The 25,643-nt window shown below is 47.7% G+C and overlaps 1 protein-coding gene and 1 non-coding gene across 2 annotated transcripts in view; one reads left to right on the top strand and one right to left on the bottom strand.

Moving 5' to 3' along the window:
- Nucleotides 1-25,643, top strand: part of ULK4 (unc-51 like kinase 4) — a 572,731-nt gene that overhangs the window by 480,843 nt on the left and 66,245 nt on the right.
- TRNAR-UCG lies at nucleotides 14,762-14,846 on the bottom strand. The gene has a single exon. It is a non-coding gene; the product is annotated as a tRNA-Arg (tRNA).

Here is a 25,643-nt window from a genome sequence, read left to right as displayed (position 1 = left end):
GTAATTAGAAGGTGAAATCAGAAACTTCCACAGAAATGAAAACTACCTGTAAATGTGGTCTATGGATGAGATAGCTGAAACGGAGAGTTGAAAACCATTCTCCATGGAAATCTCTGAACAAGCCAAAGAAGCTTGATTCATAACGGATGCACTTTATGAAAATGGTGGCCAGTAATGCTCAGGAAATGAGAAGCCCCTGCCAAGTCACTCAAGCCTTTTAGTGAAAGGAGAGGAGTCCTCATGGTCGCATAAGGCCCTCCCTATGAAATCACGATTCCAGCGCGGCCTCTGCTCAGCCACCATGGACTAATGGGAGAAGGAGGGACCACGAGCATGGTGCCCACACTGGACTGCATATCCCAGCATCCCTTACAGTCAGGTTCTAGCCAGGTGCAGGGACACATGTATGTGAGCTTCTGGGTTGAGGTTCCTCAGGCAGAAGTTCCTTTTCCGCTCTCTCCTTGCCCATCTGCCAGCTGGACAGTGGAGCCACAAGACAGAAGGAGCATGTGTGTCTGAGGCAGCAGGTAGCCTTTGAAGCCTTTGAAGCTTGTGCTGAACTGTCAAAGGAGACAAAGGTAAATTTCTAGGCCCCTGAGATTTCGGTGGAGGGAGTGGTGGGGGACTGTTATTTCATCTAGCATCCTTTTAACTAATGTAGTAGGTTAACCTATGGAAGGAAGGAAGTTGGAAAGTTGTGACACAGCCTCTCCTTGTTTTGCTTTCGTTATTATTGACTTCACGTCTTTCCAGTCTACACCAAATTGTTCATCCAATACATCAGTACAAATGTGTGCCTATTTCCCCAGCCCTTTGAGTGAACATTATCTGGTCTGTACCCAATGAGGTAGGTCATTGCTTAGTGGAGCAAGCCCAGCTTGTCCTAATCAGTGGGAACTTGATGTCCAGAGAGGGCTCTAAGAGAGGAAGACCCAGGAGCAATGAACACCAAGCTTAGAATTTCACAGAGTAAGCAGGAGGCAGTATCCCCGGGAGAGGTCAAAGTCAAGTTGTTTCTTTGATTCCTAAGCCCAAAGAGGAAGGTTGCCATATACTGCTGGCATTGAAAACAAGTCCAGCAGAGTTAAAAGCCTGAGAAAGCAGGGCAGGAGGCAGATTCCTAGTTGCATGAGCACCATTCTGACACCCAGTGGGTGGAAGATGCTATTGATCTATTGTTCTCGAGATTTGAAAATGCATATGCCCTACTTTCTTGTGAGTTGCCCTTGTGTGACCTCAAAGACTCACACATTTCCCTGTTAACTAGTACCTTAGGTTAGGTCCCTTGAGTCATCTGCCTTCCTCCATGCCTCCGTGCTTCCTGTTTGGGTTTTGGGCTCCGCAGAGATGTGGCTGGGAGCCTAGTCTACAGGAGGAGGTTAAACCAAGAGTTGCTAAGCTCTTCTGCCGGGGAAGGGGAAGTTACTAGGGTGTTAACTATTTTGGACTTCTTCTTGGTGGTCAGAGGGTCCTGACCCTGGGACGAGGGCATGGGGAGAATGAGCTTATACTTGAAACAGAGGGGCCCCGGAAATATGGAGGTGGCAGGGAAAGCAGTGGTTAAAAGGGACCCCAGCAGCGGGACTGGTGAAGCCCTCTGGAGGAACACCAAAACTTGACATAGAGTTTTAAGTCTTCTTTTTTAAATGGCAGAGCCCTTCTGAAACAGTCTAAACCCTTCCAAATACAGCCGAGTCAGTGGTGCCTTGAAGACAAAGGAAGGGGGAGCAGTGTGGGGTGTGACCCTCACCATTCCTCGGTGGCTACAATGATAATTAGAGCATGTATGGGGAAGGAGTCACTGGTCCTCACATCTAGGTGGTAACCAGGAGCCTTGCAGAGATGCCTGCAGCCAAGTAAAGAATGCAGGACCACAGCCAGATAGCATAACAGTCCGGAGACAACCCCCTTCTTCAAATACACTGGAGCAGTGTTTGTCGATCTTTATTATTATTATTATCATTATCATGATTATGCATCCAAGGGAACCTTTTAAGATCTGTTTTTCTAATTACCTCTCCCTATAAAATTTTAACACCACAGACTTTATCTGGTGGTCCTTGGGAGAGCCACAGGTCACTGTAATATCCAAGAGTTAGTCCCGCCCCCACCTCTTTGGGATCAGTATCACCCCGTTGAGAATGCACATCCTAGAAGGTGACCCGGAAAGGCGAGAAGGTCAGGTCCTTTACACCGTGGATGGGAATGACCCAAGCAGTCACTTGGGTGACTGATACTGGACACAACGCACTGAAAGGAGTGCCTGTCCCGTGTGGAGACTGACCTGGTGGTAGGGAAGATGGCTGTATTTGAAAAGGCAGAAACCTGGGTTTGTCTCAAAGGGAAAGCTTTATGTCTAAGCCACCCTTACTCTTGTAACAGTGGCGAGGGGTGAGGAGCTGGGGGCAGGGGCACATGTGCAGCTTGTAGCTGGAGTAAGAAGAGAAAGAATGGAGTGCTGCCCTGTCAGATACTACGCTAGAATGCCCAGTGCTTCTCATTTCTAACTGTTTCCAAATACATCCCGGAGGCATTGGCACTTACGCCACTTTTCATCAGCTGAAACTGGATGAAGTTCCTGGCGTATTTCCAGAAACCAGGCCATAGCTTTGTCCATCAGATACGTGTTGTTTCAACCAAAGAGCTCCTGGTTTGACTCCCTTTTGTGAAGAAGGAAGGGAATCAGTCTATACCTCCTCATACCCTGAGACCAGGCCTTCCCCCGGCAATCCTGCGGAAGTATTTCCCACCGAGCTAAGCTGTCTTTTGGGAGAGCCGAGGTCTTGACTCACCAGCTTCTGAAGGCTTTGGTCTAATGGTGACGTGGGGTGTAAAGTGCCCATATACCGCCCAGAGTTTGCCGGCTTTCCAGAGGACCACTCGGGCGGCTTGGCCTGTTGGCGGTCCCCAGTGCTCCTGTGTGGGGCGAAATGCATCTGAGAAGAGCCGAAAGGGAGGAGTGGATCATGGAACACTTGCGAAAGTTGTGTTTTGATTTGGGCCACCCGAATGAAGAAGGTCGTTCATGACCGGGTCCTACAGCTCCTGAGAAATCCTGACCGCCTCTGGCTGAACTTCCGTTCGGAAAGAGAAGGGTGCAGGCAGATGTCTTGCCAGGGTGCTAGAGGAAGAGGCCCGGGTGGCTGAGTCCCCAGAAGGCCAAAGCCTCATTAACTTCTCTGCGAGGGGAAATCGGCACACATCTGGCGACACCAGCCAACACCTCTGAGGGCTCTTCCCGCCCCAACTTTAGAATGGAAATCTGGATTTCTGCCTCTTTTCTGTGATGACTGAGGCAGCCCCAGCGAGGCGGACCTTGCCAGACACAAGGATACTTCTTGAAAGACTTAGTGAAGAACCATGAATCCGTCACAAAGAAGACAAGACAATTCTGGAGTTAGCTGATGCAAGCTTAGCTTTGGTTATACTGTTAAAAGACCCCTCACACCTGCACATCTGGCTGTCAAACACCACTGCCGGAGTTTTAGCTCCTTACTGAAGCTAAATAACATAGAAAGCCTTTAAATTGAAGTTTGTTCTTTTTTGTAATATAATTTTAATTTTTTTCTATTTTTGTGAGAGAGAGAGCACACAAGCGAGCTGGGGAGGAGTAGGGAGGGAGTGGGAGAGAGAGGGAGGGAGTAAAGGAGAGAGAGAGAGAGAGAGAAAGAGAGAGAGAGAATATCTTAAGCAGGCTTCACTCTCGATGCGCCTGATGCAGAGCTCGATCCTAACCCTGGGATTGTGACCTGAGCTGAAATCAAGAGTCGATGCTCAACCAGCTGAGCCACCCAAGCGCCCCTGAAGTTTGTTCTTAAGCGGGATCACTTGTTGGCTTATATGCTCAATAAGCACATAAAAAAAGTGAAAGATACATCATTCTTTGTAAAGATTATTTCCATATTGTGTTTATGTTAAGGAAATAAACCTCCAATGACCTATAATTAGTTATAAGAAAACTTTGTTTCTACTCATGCGTATTTTTCTGGAGAAGGGATCTATAACTTTCATTCCTCAGGCCCATGGCTTGGAACAAAAACCTAGAAAAACAATCAAAAACAAAAGATCAAGAACATGTTGCCTCTCCGTAGGGGAGACAGAGACAGCCGAGTGAGAACAGTAAAAAATGATTCCTTCAACTTACACTTTTATTATCTTCTTAGGTTAAATATGGGAATGCTAAATATGATGGATAGTAGGCCTGCACGAAGTGTGGGAAAAGATCTGTGTTTGTGAAGAAATGACTTCCACAAATCATGTTTATCATAATGTAGTGTTAAATTATAAAATGTCTACCAGGTGCCTGGAAATATACCCACAAAATATCAAAGGGATTTATGCCCATATTAATAATGGCAAGACGGACACAATAATCTACATCTTACGTTTCACAAAGGCATGTGTGGCCTTGAGAGTGGTGCCATGGTGATATTTCCTTCACTTTACAGAGGGGAGAAAATGACATAAAAATGATGCTATTGCATTGAAAGTGGGAATGAGGAACTCTGGGCGCCACGTTCCGTAGTGAGACACCTCCCGAGGAGAAACCTACGTGCCTTATATGTGTGCCCAGAGCTTCATGGGAACATCAGTTTTATGTTTATATTTGATGAATAGGGTGAGGGTGGAAAAGATTCCAGTTTTGCCCTTCTGAAGCCTGACCTGGCCTTTCCTAGAGTCAGTTCTACAGGAGGGGCGGGACTTGAGAAGCCTCTGCTGCTGCTTATTACTATCAGTAGTAATTGTATTAGCATCGCTACAGTTACGACACCTACCTGTCCCTCTCATCCGTACGCCCATGAAATGCTGGGTGTTGCTGAATGGGGCAGTTCCATGCTGGCCTCTGAGCAGGACTCAGATGCAGGGGCCAGAGGTGGAGGAGTCTGGCTCGGGTCATCCCCCGTGGAATGGACTTGGTGGCGAACTGTCAACAGCGAACCTAGATAATCACGCTTCTTTAGGATAACCCCAGAGATCTGCTGTTGCCGAGCATACATTGTGCAGGAAGTACCTCTTTGGCCCCTGGTCAAATCGCAAGGGTCCGTGGCTGCCTTCTAGGAGGTATGCTACATATGGAGGGAGGGAAGGAGGGGGACTTTGGTCATTACGGGAAAACTCAGCTCTATAAATGATATGTTGGGTGCAGGGGTGCGTCGATTCAGTAGGGGCTCAGCCTTCCCATCTCATGTGACCATTACTATGGTCTTAGCCCTGGAGACCCTCTGGTCTTCTAGATGTGCTGGACTGCAGCCCTTGACTGGATTTCCACCACCCAGTCTCTGATGGGACCTGTGTCGGAGAGCGATTCGAGGAAGTATGAACCCCTTGGATCACACCTTTGTGAGGTTTTCACTTCCTCAGGTCTCTTGGTCCTGGGTAGGCTTGCAGAAGGCATTCGCTTCTCTGGAATCTTGTGGAAGTGGAGAACTCAGGACTCTGGGGCTGTCTGGCAAAGCACAGGTGCACCCTGCCTGTCCATGCCTTACTGATCGGGAGTATGCAGAACCTAACAGGTGAGCAGATTCGTGGATGTGGATGCTCTCTGAGAAGTACGACTGTTGACTTCTTTTGATTTTTCAAAAAACTGTGAAGCTACCAGCGCTCCAAAAGGATTTCACATGTACATTTCCCCGGGTTTTCCTGGGGCCTGGAGTGTGTGTGCAGTTCTAGTTCTTTCTCTTAGATTTATCGTGTTCTTGCGGCAGCATAAAAAATGGGACATAGAGACGGAAGGAATTTTAGCTGTGTGGGCCTCTCTGAGCTCACTTAGCCTCTCTGACCGCCCCCCCCCCCCGTTCCTACTCTGGAAAGCAGGGATAATAATACAATTGATCACTTATTTTTCACTGATATTTTTTGTTGATCATAAAACAATTCTAGAATTACTTTGAGAAATAAATGAAACAGTGTAAGTAAGGCACCTGCACAAACCCTCTGGCATTTGGCTGACACACTCAACGGGCAGCTTTTCACCTTGGGGTCGTTCAGGGACCCCGAAATGCTCAATTGTGAACACTACTGCTGTGCCAAAGCTTTCTTCACATCTGGGGCCTTTTTTCCCCCCCACTTTGTCTCCATGCATTTACTTTTCTTATGAAGCTCTTTATTTTTTTTTTTTAAGTTTTTGAATTTATTTTGAGGAAGACTGCACGTGCACGCACGAGCGGGGGAAGGGCACGGAGACAGAGAGAGAATCCCGAGCAGGCTCCACTCTGTCAGCACAGAGCTTGACTCAGGTCTCCAACTCACAAACTGTGAGCTCATGACCTGAGCCGAAATCAAGAGCTGGACGCTTAACCACCTGAGCCACCCAAGTGCCCCTTAAGTTCTTCATTTTATTTTATTTTATTTTATTTTATTTTATTTTATTTTATTTTATTTTATTTTATTTTATTTTATTTTATTTTATTTATTTTATTTTATTTCATTTCATTTTATTTTATCTTATTTTATTTTTATTTTTTTATTTTTTTTATTTTTTTAACGTTTATTTATTTTTGACACAGAGACAGAGCATGAACAGGGGAGGGTCAGAGAGAGAGGGAGACACAGAATCCGAAACAGGCTCCAGGCTCTGAGCAGTCAGCACAGAGCCCGACGACGCGGGGCTCGATAAGTTCTTCATTTTAAATCCAGTATAGTTAACATACAGTAATATTAGTTTCAGGTGTACTATTTAGTGACTCAACAATCCCATACAATACCTGGTGCTAATCTCACGTGCACCCCTTAATCCCCACCACCTGTTTCGCCCATCCTGCCACCCCCGTGTCCCCTCTGGTAACCATCCGTTTGTTCTCGGAAGATAAGAGACTGTTTCTTGGTTTGTCTCTCTCTCTTTTTTTTTCCTTTGTCATTTGTGTTGTTTCTTAAATTCTGCATATGAGTGACGTCATATAGTATTTGTCCTTCTCTGACTTATTTTGCTTAGCAGTATGTTCTCTAGATCCGTCCGTGTTCTTGCAAATGGCTTTTATATGGCTGAGTAATAGTCCATAAAAGTCCACCTCTTCTTTATCCATTCATCTCTCAGCGGAATGGACACTGGGTGCTTCCGTATTTGGCTATTGTAAATAATGCTGCAGTAAACGTAGGGATGCATGTATGTGGTTAAGATTCAGTGGGGTTCAGTGGGGTTAAGATTCAGTGCTCCCATCCATTTACTTTAACTTATCATTAAATCAGCAAATACGCCTGTTGATGGCTTCCTAATACCTTACTGCTCATGTAGGGAGCAGGTATTGATGGCTGTTGTAAATCAAGCTATGCACTAGGGGTCACCTGGAGTTTACTTTGCCCTTAATGAGCCCAGAGGCGATGGCACAAACCAGCAATGCGTGGTTCAGTGATTCCACTGGGGTGAACGTCTCCTTTTTTCTGCATACCGGGGCAAGGTTCTTAGATAAGGTCGCATCTGAGATGAGTTTGACACACGTGTGATCCGTGTGTATGATTTGGATTACAGATGTGGAAGAAAGAGAATTCCAGAGGCAGGAATGGCATGAGCAAGAGTACGGAGGCAGGAAAGGAAGGGCTCTTGTAGAGAAAGAAAGTCAATCTCAGATGGAGTGTTAAATGCACGAAAGAGAGGAGGGGGAAGCAATGGAGTTGGCAAGATCAGTCAGAGCCTGGTCTGGAAGGAGCTTGGCCGTCTCTTGATTTTTCAGAGTTGGGGAGGTAGCCATCTTGCGTGTTCCCTCCAGTGTTTTGAGCTGTTTGTGGACTAGGAACCCTATACTGGAAATGGTCAAAATAAGAATTCTTTATTTTATGATCCACCCAAAAACGAAGGGACATCTTGCGTACTAAACACTTGAAAGCAGCATATACACGTGACAGGCCTACTTAGCACGTGTGTGACTTTGGACTGAGTCTCCTACTGGGATGAACCTTAAAGCCGATACACTGTGCCTTTGAACCCAGAGCCGCAATGATGGCATTTGTATTTAATGCCTGTTCTGTTCAGAAAAAAAAAAAAAAAAAATGGAAATCTTTACTTGTGAACTCTGTGATTTTTTTTTCCCTGAATACTTGTTCCTGTGTTTAAAAGGGGGGGGGATTCTAGTGACTGAATTCTGTAATTGGAGTTCTTTGAAGATAAATCCTGAGTAATGACTCATGTATTATAGGTTATTTTTAAGCCATTAGAAAAGTTGGAAGCTCATCAGAAAAAGCAAGGAGTCTATATGTGACAGAGCCCTCAAATCCAGATGATTGGCTCGCATTCTTTTGTCATGTTCAATGATGTATACTTAAAACTACTTGGCAAATGGTTTTTTAAATGAGTTATTTTAGAACAAGAGAACTCAAGGATATAGGAGCTCTACTTACTGGCGTGTTTTTCAATTATTTTACTTCAGATTTATTTTCCACAGCGCACACGAAAGAATATTTCTTATTCATCTTGTAGTTGTTACGGAAAGTCACCAACCATGAAAATGAACATCCGGGGCACCTGGGTGGCTCAGTCGATTTGAGCGTCCGACTCTTGGTTTTGGCTCAGGTCACGATCCCAGGGTTGTGGGATCTAGCCCCGTGTCGGGCTGCATGCCGAGCGTGGAGCCTGCTTAAGATTCCCTCTCTCTCCCACTGCCCCTCTCCCCTGCTTGCATGCGCACTCTCTCTCTTTTTCTCTCTCTCTCGAATAAAAAGAGAAAGAAAAGAGCCAGTGTTTGCTGAACTCACCTTGTGCAGAGAAAGAGAACCAGGGAAAGGGTAGGGTTCATGCTCTTTACGAAGAAGCCTAGCATGCCTTGTGAGGCATGAATACGACACTGGGAACTTTGGAGAGGCAGGTAAAATGAAATCCTGACTGTCATGATGTGTCTGCTAGAGAGCAGCGGGTCATGTAGGAGGTGGCAGGAAAGAGCCTCTGGGGAAGGCACCAGACTGCCTGGCTTGAGCCCATGGGCGAGTCTCCATAGCTTCTCTTTGTGCTCTCACCGCGGCCACTGTGGCCACCAACAGTTACCCTCATTGGCCGTGCTTTTGCTTGCCTTCCAGCTGTCCCCTCCACCTGGAGCTGCGTTCCGTCTCTGCCCCACCTCCTGTCCTCCCCTCCTTCCCACGGCACATCCCTGCGCTCTCTGTAGGTCTCAGCTGACAGCCTTTTCCGACTAGCGTGGGGTAACATCTTACGCCTACCCCGTTGTAGCATTTCATGGCATTGTTATCTTTAGTTCCTCCGTGTAGACTGCATGGTCTACGGCAGAGTGCATAGAGCACACATAGAGGACATCCAAACATCCAGAGGGAGGAAGGACAGGGGAAAGAAGGAGGAGGAGAAAGAATTGAATTCCTGCAGGGGATTGAGCCAGGCACTGGAAGTAAAGTTTGAGTGAAGTCCCCTTGCCCACAAGGAGCTCGAAGCCTGATGGGGAAGAGAGACTTGTGCTAAGTTATTACAAATGCAGCGTGAGAGGGCATATGATAGTGGTGCACACAAGCATCCCGGACCCCACAGGGTAGTTCCTGAGCATGAGTGAGACCTTACAGATCTCAGGCTAGTGGGCCCAGGAGGTCGGGTGAGGAGATGGCCCTGGGTAGAAGGCTGGCCACCAAGGTTGCCATGTGCAGTCCCAGGTGCCCACAGGACCCTCCTTGCTTCCTCTTGAGGGAGCTGGATCAAGACCTGTGCTTTGTCAGGGCACCTGAGGGGCTCAGTTGGTTAAGTGTCTGACTTCGGCTCAGGTCATAATCTCGCGGTTCATGGGTTCGAGCCCTGCGCCGGGCTGTGTGCTGACAGCTCAAAGCCTGGATGGAGCCTGCTTCAGATTGTGTGTCCTCCTCTCTCTCCGCCCCACCCCTGCCTGTGCTCTGTCTCTCTCTGTCTTTTATTCAAAGATGAATAAACATTGAAAAAAAAATTTTTTTTAAATCTGTGCTTTGTGTCGGGACACCGAAGATCTCTGGGCTTACGTGCCCCAAATCATGGGGAAGCGTGGAGGGAAACTTCCCCTTGATTCCTACAGGCCCTGCCTCTTGCCCGAACGTGGAGGGGCTTCCAGCTTTAGCGTGGTTCTGATGAGTTGCTGGAGGCCAGAAGGTTCGCCCTCTCCCCAGAGCTGGCCCAGCTCCCAACAGTGCTGCGATGCTGTGAGAGGAAAGAACGCCACAGGCAAATCTATAGGAACTTAACGAACTCGGGCATCAACAGGTGTTATCTTTTTTAGAGTGTTTAAACACCAAAGGCTAATATCAGATGCCCCAAGTGCTGTCCAGGTGAGTAGCTGTCCTTCCTGTGAGCTGTGCAAAAGCCCAGAGGAGAGCACACCAGCCCTGCTGTGGCTCCTCCCTCCCATTCTGTCCCCAGTAGTCTCCTCACTGGCTGGGGTGGGAAAGAAAAAGCTAATGAGCGTTAGGCTGTAGGAGAAGCTTCCACGGTGACACAGGCTTATTCATTGTTCTACACGATTACAATGCCATGGGAACCTGTGAGGACTCACATTAAAACCAGACCACAGCCCTTCGGCGGTTTACTTTTTTGTTCATTCGGCTCTTTATTAGGCAGTGGCTGCTTGCGTACTTCTTGTATGACGTTAGCTCTAATAACAGCAGCAACATCCTAATTATTAGGAGCCCCTAAATCAGCTTTGATTGCAACGTAGACAAGGGAAATCTAGTAGAAACCTCGGGCTCCACAGAGACGCGGCATGGAAGCATTCGATTGTAGCGCAAGTCCAGCAGCTTGGCGGGCGGGCCTCTTCCTGTCTCTTGCGCACGCTTGCCCATGGCTGTGAAGGAGCCCGTGGCTGTGCATTTCGGATACGACTGGGCGCATTAGCCTGTCCCCTTGCACGACAGCTCAAGTAGGGAAATTTGATTCTCGGCCCTCAGCTCATTAATGCGCGCTCCCCGTACGCTTCCATACTCACCGCTGACCCAGCCCTCAAACGGGGGCAGGGAAACTTTATGAAACCATCATCTTAGCACAAACCATATTCAAACTTGTTTTCTCCCCGAATCACCCAAGTGAAACACATCAGCTAAAGTTTTGTGCTTGTTTGGCTTTTCATATGGCAAAATTTGTTTATGAACAGTTCAGGGCACGTTCTGCTGTGGGAGACAGTTCTACAGAGGTTTCAGGGTCTGTTTCATTTCTAAAAGAGCATAAGCAAACCCTCAAGTACCTTGCTGCCATTCGTCTAGTTGCCCGTGTTGATCCTCTGAGAGACAAACATCATCCTTCGCGGGACAGTGACACGTGGGGCCACTTAGCGGCGTTTCCTCCCACAGAGCCTGCAGGATGGCTGTGGTGTCGTTTGTCCCAGCTCATGGCTGCCATTCCCGTGTGGCTTTGTGGGTCTGTCCCACAGTAGACACTGCGACAAGCCGGTGCTTTTGTGCCCAGGGGTCTCTGGTGATCTCAAAACGAAGATTTTGAGGAAGGAGGTTAGTTTCAGCTTCCCCTTTCCCTTACAGTTACAACAGATTTGCAACAGAGGCAAATAATATGCCTGACGAGGGTTGCTGGGGCACGTAGGTCTTTCATGAAACCAAAGCTCTGGGGGCGCCTGGGTGGCTCAGTCAGTTAGGAGTCCCACTCTTGATTTCAGCTCAGGTCACGATCTCACGATTCGTGAGATCAAGCCCTGCCTTGGGCTCTGCATTGACAGCCTGCTTGGGATTCTCTCTCTCCCCCCTCTCCGGCCCTCCCCTTCTTTGTCCCTCTTTCTCTCTCAAAATAAATAAACATTTAAAGAAAGCAAAGTTATAATCTAGTGACAGAGGTGGTTTCAACATCCACGTTTCCCTTTTTGAGTTGCTGTTCTGGTCTGAGCAGGCCTCTGCCGGTCCATGTGGGTCTGTGGTTGTCATAACTTACCTGGTCTGTCTTCACCGTGCTTAATATGGTGCTGCCAGACCAGCTCCTCAGGAGAGCTCAGTTAGTTCCCAAAATCACCGCCTCAGACCGACCGTGTCCTTTCCCCACACCAGGCCTGGCCCTCCCTTCTCGCATCGTGGGTCACAGGCAGCTGTTGCCACAACGACGTAACACAATAACGTAATAACATAACAAACCGCCCTGAGCTTCGTCGCGTTGCACCAATAAGCATTTGTTTCTTGATCGTGTGATTGCAGGTTCTCTGGGTTCCGCTGATCTAGGCTAGGCTCAGGTAGGCTCGGCCCGCCCACAGGGTGGATCCAGCTCAGCTCCACTCCTCAAGGCCAGTGAACCAGCCAGAAGCGGGTCCTTTCGTGCTAGTGAAGCACAGAAGTCCAGACCGATCATGCGACTACATTCCAGGCTTCTGCCTGTGTCTCGTCCACTGACGCCCCGTTGGCCAAACCAAGTCACGTGCTCAGGCCCAAGATCAAGGAGATGGGACACATCTCTACCCTGTGAGGCCAACTCAAGCCACATGGCAAAACCCAAGTGAATATTTGTTGAAAAATAACATAAACTCTCACACCGTCCCAGGGGCTGGCCATATAAGGTAAACCCCAGTTCAGTCTTCCTGTTCTTCTCTTGCTGCCTATGCTGAAACATAGCCCTGCCTGTGTTAACACCTTGATGGTGTAACTACAGCACTGGTGGGAGAATTAACTCACGTGCTGAAGAACGTGATCCAGACGGAACAGCAGTTATGACGGCGGCCTGGGCTACGCCCAGCAGTGGGATGACATAACAGACGGGCTTCCGTTTGGAAATTTGAGGCGGCCGATCCTGTACTCAGATTGGGAACCATTCTTAGCCCCCACACCAGTGAACTGTTTGTGCATATACCTGTCTCCTCCTGGGAGCCCCTAATTTGGAGAAAGCTGTCCCTCTGTCCCCTGTGATTGCCCCTCAGCCCCACCCAGTCTGTAAAGGCCTCCCGGGGAACACCCATAAAATGGCAGAAGCTTCAGCGTTGCGCCGCAAAGCCCAGTATGAACTTGGGCTCGTTTTTGTATCATTTTAATCATAGCACATTAGAGACGAAGATGGGACCCTTAGAGACCATCTAGCTCAGCACTGTCCCGTGGAACTTTCTCCACTTGGAAATGTTGTAGATCCGTCCAGTAGAGTAACCATCGTTGTAGGTGGCTGCTGAGCTCTTCAAACGTGTGTGGTGGAGCTGAGGAACTGAATGTTAATTTTATGTAATTTTAATTAATTTAGTTTTATACTTAAATAGCCCCATGTGGCTAGTCACTACCGTATTGGACAGTGTAGTTCTAGTTAGTCCCTTACTGGCCCAGAGTAGACATCAATAGATATTTCTCGAACTGAACGAGAAAGAGAGAAATGGCCCCACCCAACATCACACAGTAAACTGGTGGCAAAGCCAAAGTAAGACCCTGGGACACAGGCGGGCTGACCGGGGCGCGTCCCCTACGCCCCACAGCCCCTTCAAGTGTGTGCACTAGTCTACCCATAACCTTCTAGTAATATCTACACTCTTCATGGTCAAATAGGTTGGGGCAGGGCGGGGGGCGGGGGGGGGGAAGGGAATGGAAAAACCAAACTATTTCTCTGTCTTTGGTAATTTGTAGAGTGAGCATCAAAAACTCAATCAGACATCAAATATTTTTTTACACAGTCGAAATAATACACACTTTGCATCCAAATTAAAACACAAGCTCCCAGCGATTTAATTATGCAAATGTGATATACGCAGCAGCAAACAGTGTTAAAGGGGAAGAATGAAGATGGATAAGCTAACATTTCTGGCGACACTTTCCTTTCTAATCTCCTCTTTTGGTTGATATTATGCTGATTTTCATGCACCGCTTAGGTGGACACTTTATTTCTTTGTGGTGAGTGCCTCTGCAGATTTATGCAAATAATACTAATCACTGTGGAGAAAAAGAGCAGCCGTTTCCAGCCCTTCTGCCCACACGTGTTCGGCAACGGCACCAGATGAGTCCTTAGCCGTGAATTTGATTAAATCCACAAGTAAGCAAAGCTGCTGTGTCAGAAGGGGCCGTTTTCCTCCAGCTGCACGGACAATTCTAGATTCTAAGCTATAATTCCCAGCTTTGTTCTACAGGAGGCCGGAAGTGAAAATTGAAGAGTGGATATAGAACTGTCTCGCCCCTGCCTCATCAGGGGAGCCCCATTCCCTGGTGGTGGGGGTTGGGAGGGTCCTGTGGAAGCCCACCTGGAGGTGAGGATTTGGGTGCCAGTAGTTTATTGAGGAAGTGCTCCCAGGGGAAGCTCGTAAGGAGGGTGGTGGAGGTGTGGGGCGTGGAAGGGGCGAAAGCCAAACGAGAGTGGGACCTCAGGCAGAGTCCCACGGAGGCTGCCTTCATTCTGATTCCACGGGGCCACTGGACATAAGTTTCACCTCAGCATTTGTCCCCACCTGAGACCAGGGGACTGGGCTTTCATACGTGTCCTCCGACTCAGAGATGGGCCCAAGCCACCCCGAGGCACTTGGCAGCTCCCCGGGACTGGTAGAAGGCAGACCCCTGATGGGAGCCGCTGGGGCAGGCCCGTGGATGGGCGCACAGAGCTCCGAGGGCACTGGGCAGAGGACTGGCTGTGTCCCCCAGAACCTTACCCCGGGTCCCTGCTCACGGAGGGCACCCTTACCTCGCTGCTCTTTTCCCAAAGTACATGGTGTCTCTTCCCTGGAGTCCCCCTCGGGCACTCGATGGCTTCCTGGTACATTACGTCCAGGCGACTGGGATTTTTCTCATGATGGTTTTTTTAAATTTTTTTAACGTTTATTTATTATTGAGAGACAGAGAGAGAGCACAAGCAGGGGAGGGGCAGAGAGAGGAGGAGACCCAGAATCCGAAGCAGGCTCCAGGCTCCGAGCTGTCAGCACGGAGCCCGACGTGGGGCTCGAACCCACGAACCGTGAGAACACGACCCAAGCCGAAGTCGGACGCTCTACCGACTGAGCCCCCCAGGCGCCCCTCATAATGGTTTTTATTCTGTCTGATCACACTGGCATTTTAGCTGCAGTCTGCAGAGTCTTAGGAGGGGGGTGGGTGGTCTGTGGAACGTGTTCACATCAAGAGAGCTACTCACGGGCAAGGCCGGCTCCTAAGGCCCCCACTTAACCCAGAAACTAAGGGGTGGCGTTTCTTCTCCAGCACCCGGGACTCTCCTGGGGGTGCTAGAGAGGGAGCACGCCACGTTGTCGGCCTCTGCAGCAGCCTCCCCACACCTGCGTCATTGTTTGGGGGGCCGAGGGTGGGGGGAGAGGTGGGGGACACTGAATCCCAGGTGCCAGGCACTCAGATCCTATTGGGGGAAAATTGGGGCCCTAGATACTTTCTCTCTCCTTATTTATTTTCTTTCAGGGAAGGTGTTCCTCTTTTTGGCTCCCTGCAGAGCAGAAATGCTGTTCTGAAGGTGAACGTGAAAGCTCTCTTGGCAAAGAAATTGCTTTGCTCCGTTTGAGAAAGCCCTCTGCCTTTGAGAGAAGAGAGAGTGTGGGGCTCGGAGGACTTGATTAGCCCATCATCTTCCCCTCCAGCTTCCAGGGACGAGGCTGGACAGAGAGGCCCACGCACTCTCCCCAGGGCTCTCTCTGTGCCCTCATCGCAGAGCTGCCCGAGATCCTGGGATCCCTATCAGGACGGCAGACCCAGAGGGCTGAGCCCAGGGCCCACGCAGTGGGAGAGGAACTGTCTGTGGTTGAGGCTGATTCGGCCGCTGAGTGGCTTTGAAAATCCCACCTTTCGAAATGAGGACGCAACATCTCAGCTCACCACGAAAAGGGTGCGTTGTAAACTGTAAAGTGTCAAGCAGGTTCGGTTGGTGGTGATGACGATCGTGAACTGTGGGTCGTGGGACCCCGGAATACTGTGTGTGTGCGTGCGTGTGCGTGCGCTTTGTCCCCATCTGGCAGAGAGCGGTTGGTGGCGACCTGCCCCGCAGGTGGTCAGCTCTTCCCTCATCCCACTTTGCGGGACGGGGGAGCTGAGGAGCCCCCTCCTCCACACAGGCCAGCCTGCAGCAGTGACTGAGGGGGATGGCGGTGACTCCTGCTCCTGAGCTCCTTCCCGCCCCCAGCCATGCAAGGAGCCTGTCAAAACAGCATCCATTTTATTTTACCAAAATGGTCTTTTTTAAGGTTGTTTGTTTTGAGAGAGAGAGAGAGAGAGACAGAAAGAGAGAATGAATCCTAAGCAGGCTCCATGTGCCGTTAAGTGCAGAGCCCAAGACAGGGCTCAGTCCCATGAACCGTGAGATCATGACCTGAGCCAAAATCCAGAGTCAGACACTTCATGCCCGAGCCATTCAGGGGCCTCTGTCTATTTTTAAATGAACATGAGAAAGATACACCGTATAGTAGCACTTTCAGAGCCCAGAAACGTAAAATTCGAAATAAAAATGGAGTCCTCATCGGGGTTTTGAGTAAGATGTGGATTTGCGGTTGACTCATTATGTACATGCATTCTCTCTAAGCCTCAGTTTCCCCATCGAGAAAACGGGACTGAGAAACAGGTAGAAAGATGGTGTGATGGCGCAGTAAGAGATTTGACGAGCATGGGCTGCAGAGCACTCCTCGTACAGAGCTAATATCATCGGCATCCTTAGTATGTTGGTTTGCAGAGCACTCCTCGTACAAAGTTCATATCACCGGCGTCCTCAGTATGTTGGTTTGCAGAGCACTCTTTGTACAGAGCTAATATCATCAGCGCCCTTAGTATGTTGGTTTGCAGAGCACTCCTCGTACAAAGTTCATATCATCGGCGTCCTCAGTATGTTGGTTTGCAGAGCACTCTTTGTACAGAGCTAATATCATCAGCGCCCTTAGTATATTGGTTTGCAGAGCACTCCTCGTACAAAGTTCGTATCATCGGCGTCCTCAGTATGTTGGTTTGCAGAGCACTCCTCATACAAAGTTCATATCATCGGCGTCCTCAGTATGTTGGTTTGCAGAGCACTCCTCGTGCAAAGTTCGTATCATCGGCGTCCTCAGTATGTTGGTTTGCAGAGCACTCCTCATACAGAATTCATATTGACGTCCTTAGTAGTTTGGTTTGCAGAGCACTCCTCGTACAGAGTTAATATCATACAGAGTTAATATCATCGGTGTCCTTTGTATACTGGTTTGCGGAGCACTCTTTGTACAGAGCTAATATCATCAGTGCCCTTAGTATATTGGTTTGCAGAGCACTCCTCGTGCAGAGTTAATATCATCGGCATCCTTAGTATATTGGTTTGCAGAGCACTCCTCGTACAGAGTTCATATCATCGGCCTCCTCAGTATGTTGGTTTGGAGCCACAGTGCAGCCCTTTCCCTGTTCCCAGAATGAGGAAGCAGAGCGCCAGGTTGGTTCAGACAGCTCCACGGCGCTACAGGCAGTTACTGGCAGTGGGGCTGCAACCCATGGCTTCCCGTGCAGTGCATGCCATGTGCGGACGCCGGGGTGGATGGCCTCTCCCGCCTCCCGGAGCCTAGTCCTGCCGGGTATCAGCCCGTGCCGGGCTCTGTAAGTGCCGGTGCTGGAGACCTACCTGAGGGGGTGAGCGGAGCCATCAAAGGAGGGATTGACCGTGGGCATTTGTAAAGGGGAGTGGATGTCGACTGGCCTGAAATTTCTCCTGCACCTTTGAGTCAGCCCGGCGCCTGCCTCTCCCAGCAACTTCTCTCCTGCATTGACTCCTTGATCTCGAAAGCTGGGGAGGAGAAGTGAATGTCCGCGTGAGTGCACAAGGTACGCGGGACAGAAGTCCAAGGCACGCCCCTCTCACCACTCGCTTTCCTAAGCTGGACCCCAGTAACATTGGAGGAAGTTTCGGAAGGGGCTGAAGTTCGACCACACCATCCTTTCCTGGCTTTGGACTTCATATGGAGGAGCCTTCGGTGCATTCTGTTTTCCTAGAGCTCTTGCCGGTTGTTCTGTCTTGTACAGAGAGAGTTTTCCTCCAGTGGCAATTTCGATACCTTGGTGGTTTTCCCGCGAACAGTCCGCCTGGTCTCCGGGACGAGCTGAGAGAGTCTGGGTGGAAGCTGCGCTCGTGTTCTGCGTGGCAGAGACTGTATTCGCAGTCAGCTGACGTAGCTGGTGCTTCCTGCCCCGCCCCCCACCCCCTCGGGCATCCCTCTCTGCCAGCAAGCCGTGTTCTAGAAGAGATTCGCTGTGTTTCCTGTTTCCCGACGAAGTATTTGTTTACAAGCACGTATTGGGTGACCTCATGTCGATGTGTTCCTTTCCACCCTTTGCATATTTCCTTAGAGCCTTGGGATGGGCCGTTTTTAAATATCTAAAATAAGAAATGATTTCAGATGACAGAGTCAGTGAGGCTCAAAGACCACTACATTCTTTCTGCCCTCGCACTTCTGTGGCCCGACTCCCTTAAATTTTATGCCTTTGGGACACACCCGTCTTGCAGTAGCCAATTCCATGGTGTAGGTTAACATTATGCACAGCGCTCTTTAGCAAAATAGTTCTTTGCTTACCTTCAGCACAGGCCCCAATTTTCTTATGCCTTTGCGTCATTAGTGGTGTGATTCTTTTTTTTTGCAAAGGACAAAAGACTTTCATTTTGTCTTACGATCTCTTACATTTTTAGGGTGTTCCCAAGAAGCATCAGCTACCACCAAGACCTATTTTAATAATTTCCAATCTCATTAAACTTGATGATGCAAAGATGAAGATATTCTTACCTTACTTGTTAGGGATCCATTAAATACATGAAAATATGGATTGATAAATATTCAAAATTGCTGATTACTTTTGACACCAGGTTTTCAGTCCCAAGTCGGGAAGTGTGATTCTTTACACACAGGTCGTCTTCCTGTGAAGTTAACCAGCGTTAAAGACCTGTGCCTTAGCTCCTGACTCAAATTAAGCTAACTTAAGACTCCACTCTTAATGAGTATATGTAATACTGTTGTTTCATGATTTAATTATCCGCTCTACTTGTCTTGCATAAGAACATTATTATGAAGAAATAATCGGGTGCTATCATTTAAAAAAAAAAGCACCTTTTAAAAATCCATTTAGAATTGTCCAGGTTTTGTTTCTCTCACTTGTATAACCAGCAGTTTCATATAAATATCAATTTACCTTTGTCGCCCTTTCTCTCACCTTCTACGTTAGAACTTTTCACCCTGGGGGCACCTGGGTGACTTAGTCAAGTGTCTGACTCTTGATTTCAGCTCAGGTCAAGAACTTACAGCTTTGTGGGTTCAAGCCCCGCATCCGGTTCTGTGCTGACAGCATGGAGCCTGCTTGGGATTCTTTCTCTATCCCTCTCTCTCTGCCCCTCCCAACTCTTTCTCTAAATAAATAAGTAAACTTCAGAAACAATTTTTCATCCTGCCTTAACTTCTTGGTCCCATGGAAATGAGCCATCATGTTGACTGTCCCTTTCCCCTCTAGCCATGACATTCCAGAGTCCCGGTCGTTTTTTCCTGTTCGGTTTTTCCTTCCCTCTTTGTCTGAGTCTTTTTTTTTTTTTTTAATTTTTTTTTAACGTTTATTTATTTATTTTTTAATTTTTTTTTAACGCTTTATTTATTTTTGAGACAGAGAGAGACAGAGCATGAACGGGGGAGGGGCAGAGAGAGAGGGAGACACAGAATCGGAAGCAGGCTCCAGGCTCTGAGCCATCAGCCCAGAGCCCGACGTGGGGCTCCAACTCACGGACCGCTAGATCGTGACCTGAGCTGAAGTCGGACGCTTAACCGACTGAGCCACCCAGGCGCCCCGTCGTTTATTTATTTTTGAGACAGAGAGAGACAGAGCATGAATGGGGGAGGGGCAGAGAGAGAGGGAGACACAGAATCGGAAGCAGGCTCCAGGCTCTGAGCCATTAGCCCAGAGCCCGATGCGGGGCTCGAACTCACAGACTGCGAGATCGTGACCTGAGCTGAAGTTGGACGCTTAACCGACTGAGCCACCCAGGCGCCCCTGTCTGAGTCTTCTTTATTTGCACCCCCTTCAAAGGATGAGTTAAAACAAAAGTTAATTAAACACGAAACTTTTTCTTTTCTTTTTTTTTTTCTACTATATGTAGTTAATTCTTTTCCGTGAACCTTCAAATCCATTCTCGTTATTAATACATACATCGCAGATATCTATCTTTAGGCAGTAAACTTCAAAGACCCAGAATTGGTTCTTTGTTTAGATGATATGCGGCCACACAAGGGGACTTCCGTGGAGCGTGCATGGAAGTGGAGGGGTGGCAGCGGAGGAGGGCTGAGCGACAAGCACCTTCAGAGCTGTATCCGGGTTGCTCCCCACGGCTCACTGTTCTGTGTCTTCATGGACAAGCAGGAAACCTCTAAAGACGCTTAAAGCAGGTGCACCGATTTGAAAAATATATCTCTCTATATATGAGTTTATATTTCTACATTTTCATCCCCTAAGCAGAAAAAGAACCCCTAAAAAATGCCCCGAAGTCACTGTAGAGGTCCAGAAATGTACAGCCGGAAGGAACCCAGGATATCAGATGAGACGCTCTCTCTGTGGCGCCAAGGCTTAGGATCCCCTCAGCACGACAGAGGGAAACAAAGAGCCAAGTGGCCAGTGGAAGGACCCTCAAGAGATTCAACAGGCCTCCGCGTGAGAGTAGATGGGGCGGCCTCTCAACTCCATTCACAAAAATAATTTTAGCAACGGTTCCTATAGGTTAAGCCTTCTCCAATTTGCAGCACCTTTCACGGACCTCCATGTTCAGCCCTCTTCACATCACCATGGCAACACGCTTCTAATAAAGGAGGAGAGGGGAAGAAGCAATTTTGCAAACGTGACCTTTCCCTACCCTCAGTTTTGCCAGCGCGTGTGGGGTTTTTCCTGAGTTGTCCTGTCCTGCGAACTTGTATTCTCCTCTCAAGATCGTAACATCTTATAATAAATAGCCCCTGGTCGCTAAAATGAGAAAGCCAGGCCTGGAAGCATTAGTAACACAGCACGAAGCATTCCATTTAGATCGGGAATTCCCAAGTGCCGGTCCATGGCCCAGCTGCTACGGAGTCCTGAAGGCCCCAGAACGGCCGAATCACAGTCTTCACTCATGGTGCCCAGGAGCCGGAATCCTTAATGCTGCCTCCTCAGGAGCCACCAGGTTTGCCAAACCTGGTTTATTTCACACCGTTCCTGTCCTGAATAGCCAGCATCCCAACCCTGTCTCTATGTCCTGTGTCGCAAACAGATGGAAAGTGAAACAGCTCATATCTAACCCTGCGTGGATGACAGAAGGGAGCTGCAAGAACTGTTTTAGACCAAAATAAAGATCATCATAAGACGGCACTATTCTTAGTTACCCTTAGGTAAGATAGGAAAGATTTCAGAATTAGAAGAAAAAAAAATCCCAGACACCAAGACAAAGAAAGAGGAACGCAGGCCAAGGCTGGTGGCAACATCTACTGAGTTCAGCTCTTTCCCCAAGCACATGCCCCACATAGAGCCCCCCATTCGGATTGTGTATCTAACTTCTCTGCACCAAATTTTCTGGGATTTTTGGTGCATCCCCATTGAAAAGGATGTGGAGAGTCTCACAGTCACAGAAATGAGCAGGAACTACAGAGCTCATTTCTGTGAGCTCTGCGAATTCCCCTCTGCGAATGAGTGTCTGTGGAGGCCATGTGCACCGTCGGGCTTTGCTGTTGTAGCATCAACTTCTGTGGATCCCACTGGAGATCAGTTTGCAGTTTGAAATTATCCAGCTTACACTTGTCTGTATGATTCCATTCAGTGAACTGATCCAAAATATCTCTGGATGGTGTTAAGCTAACTTAATATCGGGGGGAGCTGAGGGGCCCCCTCCTGCACACAGGCCCTTCCAGACTGCAGCAGTGACAGAGGGCGATGACATCTCTCTGATGTCTGAAATGGAACCTTCTAGAAAGATTCTTTCTCACGTTGCCTGGATGTGTCACGGCTGTGCTTAAGTTATTCAGAAGTGTGTTATCCACCTGCCTTCTAGATCTCCGTGCACAACGCTGTGCTTGAAAAACGTTTCAGAAATTCCAGATGAGATGACTAGAAAGTATGTTTAAAGATTGATTATAAAGTTAAAGGTTGTGCCAACCTTGTTAAAGAAAGGATCTTAAACTCTCTTGCCTGCCATACCATCTGGCCATCCAAGCAGTGTAGTGCAGGCTTAGTCCTGGCTTCCAACCAAGACTGTCATTGGGAAGATGGGATGTTCTAAATACTGTCCTTTTGCACCACTGGTGTCATTATCCACGATGCAATCAAGTTAATTCTTGCTGGGACTTGACTATCTTCGAGAATTTTTTTTTTTTAAATCATGTGAACGATCGATTGGAATTGACAGATGTTGATATGGCCCCAGCTCGGGTTTGTAATGGATGGCTTTTGGGATAGATCAGCTTTGAAATGGAAATGTGGGTACATCTTTACGTTTTGTTTTATCTTATTTTATTTTTAAAAGCTATTTATTTTAACTGATAGAAAACTTGGAAAGACATTTAAGAGGAAAGAAAAACTATACCATAATCCCAGATAAATTGTTGGCTATAATTTTGGTGCATTTTCTTCTTTAATCATATGTCTACTCATTCTGTATTACTGAGTATTTATTGATCAGTTATTCCTTATAAGGCACTAAGGAACAATCTGAAGTTATTGAGAGTCAAACAGAGATGAGTGCAATTATTGGGGAACTCTCATTAAGTCCAAATGGGGAAAACAAAGTGTTAAGAAATTTGTCTCCAACAGCTTCCGAAGTTGCACATTTGGCACCAATGTTGTGAGTGAGGAGGAAGGTGGAATGCAGAGAAAATGTTCATTTTTACTTTGAATCTGTAAAATGCTTAAGAAAATGTGTAGGCAAATATAGAAAAAGGAGAAACTGAGGGATCCTCAATGACTTTGTGACACTTTTGTTACCCTGGGGTTGGAGATGTGGACAGAAGACAAAAAGCCTAAGAATAACCGTAGGTAGACATTTTCCTTCATGTTTTTACTATTTTTTTTTAAGGATCAGGTTTTATTCTATAATTGCAGACATTATTAACCCAAGAACACTCCATTTTCTTTCGATAATTAGAGTAGATTAGCTGTCAAGAATCTGGGGACACATGCCCAGTTTCAATTGATTTGCCCAAATGGTGCTGCTCTCTTGACGAGTCCCTTACATGCATTATTGCCCTGCCATTTCCTCAATTGTTGGCCCAAAGCAGCTCCCCGCCCCCAGGGAGACAGCCCTGCCTGATGCATTTGGAACTAACTAGGTCTCTTACCCTTAATGAATGGTTGCAGGCCTGACCCGCAGAGCTAACCGATACCTCAGGCAGTCTGAGGGTAACTCCCTTCTTTCACCCAAATGGCTACTGTGCCTGAAAGGGTGATAGCCCAAGAGCAGGGACCTGAGGCTGGTTCAGTGTTTTTGTGGGAGGTGTGTGTGTGTGTGTGTGTGTGTGTGTGTGTGTGTACATGTTACATGAGTAGACCCTTTAGTGTTTGGGAAACTGACATGGCAGGTGCTGGGCTCCAGAGCTCAGGGACACCGCCCCTCGGCCCCCATCCCCCCCCCCCCCACAGACTGGCAGAGATGGGCCACTCCTCCTGGTATCCCTTTAGCCTCCTCACTCCTCCTTTCTTTCTGACCTCTGTAGCCACTGGGAGCATAACAGCAGGGCTTAGCAAAAGTCCAGAACCCCAGACTCCTTCCGTGGCCATGGGTGGACCAGAACTGCTGAAGGGCAATTGTGGGTATAAAAGTCCTTTAAGCCATGGAATTCTGGGGGCAGAGTGTTCTTTGGAGCTTTTAGGTGACTTGGGGGTGAACAGACGTCTTAGTCTGTGGCTTGGCTCTGGGCCTCTCACTCCGCACTCTTTACCTTGATAATCACCTGCCTCTTAACAGAATCGTTGCTTGTCCCTGCCCAGCTCTGGTCCCTGAAGCCTCATTCCTGGATGGGTGTATAGAACAGGAGGAGAAAAGTTACACCGAACCTTAGTGGTTTTGCCTATGAGAACTGCCTAGGTAAGCATTGCCTGAGGAATCAGGATAGCACGTGAGCAGTGGCCAGCCTTGGCAAATGTCCAAATGTGCTCCAATCGTCAGATAATTTATAAAACTCATAAAAAGAAGTCAGTATAGGGCCAGTTTCCCTGGGAAAGCAAAATCAAGATGCTTTGGGGTAGAGAGAAGCTGGCAGAAGTTGATTGAATGGAACAAGGGGGAAACAGGCACGTAGGGATTAGAGATGCAGAACGTCCTCGTGCTGGCCAGTTCTGATCTCTGACATTGACTCCAGTACGCTGAGTCCAGAAAGCTCAGCGACAGCAGGATTGTGAAATCTGTGGCAGGAAACAGCTCTTAGCTTCAGGGGAGAAACACATTTAACTGTCCAAAGAGGAAACACGGGGCCTGTGGAGGTAGGGCCAGTTAATGTGATATTAATCTGAAACATCTTCATGCTCACACAAATTAGGGAACTTGAATTCTGGTGCTTATATTTTAATAATCCAGTATGTTTCTATATTTTTGTTCCCTAATGCAACACCATCTGTCAAATCTAATATCCTCTTACAGTGAATACCCTTTTTTTGTGAAGAGCTCTATTTTTTCATTCAAATGGTTCAAAACCCTAACATATATATAAATAAAGGCATTTATTGGTATATTATGTTAGTGAAAACTTGGAAATAATCTGAATGTTCATCCATAGGGACCTATTATGTAAATGTTGGTCCATCTGTATAATAGAATACTATGCAGTTCTTAAAAATGTTGTGGTAGAACCATATTTTATTGATGGGAGAAGATGTTTATGGTACCAGGTTACACAACTGTGTTTATAATAATATCCCATTTTTGTAAATACTGAATACATATGACTAAGTTTAGAAACAAGTCTATAAGGAATAGGCATCAAACCATTAATAGTGTATCCCTGGAAAGGTGAGAGCTATAGAGGGAAGATTCCATTTTCTTAGCCATGCTTGTATGTGTTCATGCCTAGCATTGGGTTTTTTATAGTGAGCATGGACTTTGTTTTTTTTTTTAGACTTCATATTTCATTTAAACACCAGTGGAAAGAAAAAGATCACTAAAGGCACTAAATCCTATGATTTCCTTAAACTGGATTCACTGCTTCCCAGATAGAGCCAAAAAAGTTTAGAACATCTGAAGAAACAGAGATTTCAAAGGAGCCATCCTAGCCCATTGAAGTCCCTCCTTACCCTCTGTTTAAAAATTTGGACTGTTGCTGAGTCGGCTGAGCCTCCGACTTCGGCTCGGGTCATGGTCTGGTGGTTCGTGAGGTGAGGCCCCGTGCCGGGCTGTGTGCTGACAGCTCGGAGCCTGGAGCCTGCTTCGGATTCTGTGTCTCCCTCTCTCTCTGCCCCTCCCCCTCTCACCCTCTCTCTGTCTCTCTCAAAAATAAGTAAGCATTAAAAAAATTAAAAAAAAAGAAATTTGGACTGTTGATACACAGCAGCTTGGGTGGATCTCAGAAACATTGTGCTGAATGAAAGAGGCCAGTGTCCGGAAGTTACATACGGTATGATTCCATTTACCTGACACTCTCAAACACCCTCCCCGTAGGGACAGCAGAGAGAGATCACGGGTTACCAGGGTTTGGGAAAGAGGACAGCAGAGGGGGATCGTCTCTGGCGATGGAACCGTTCTGGATCAGGATGGTGGCAGGGGTGAACATGTAATTTTCATGCCAGAATTCGTAGAACAAACCACAGAAAAGTCCATTTCACTCCGTGTTAATTAAAACAGGTTTTCTTGAGTGGTAAAGTAAAGGAACAGGGAACCGAGG

Source organism: Lynx canadensis, chromosome C2 (genome assembly GCF_007474595.2).
Source record: "Lynx canadensis isolate LIC74 chromosome C2, mLynCan4.pri.v2, whole genome shotgun sequence".
In the NCBI taxonomy this organism is placed as follows: domain Eukaryota; kingdom Metazoa; phylum Chordata; class Mammalia; order Carnivora; family Felidae; genus Lynx; species Lynx canadensis.
The sequence above is the reverse complement of the archived record's forward strand: the minus strand, read 5'-3'. Positions and strand labels throughout refer to the sequence as shown.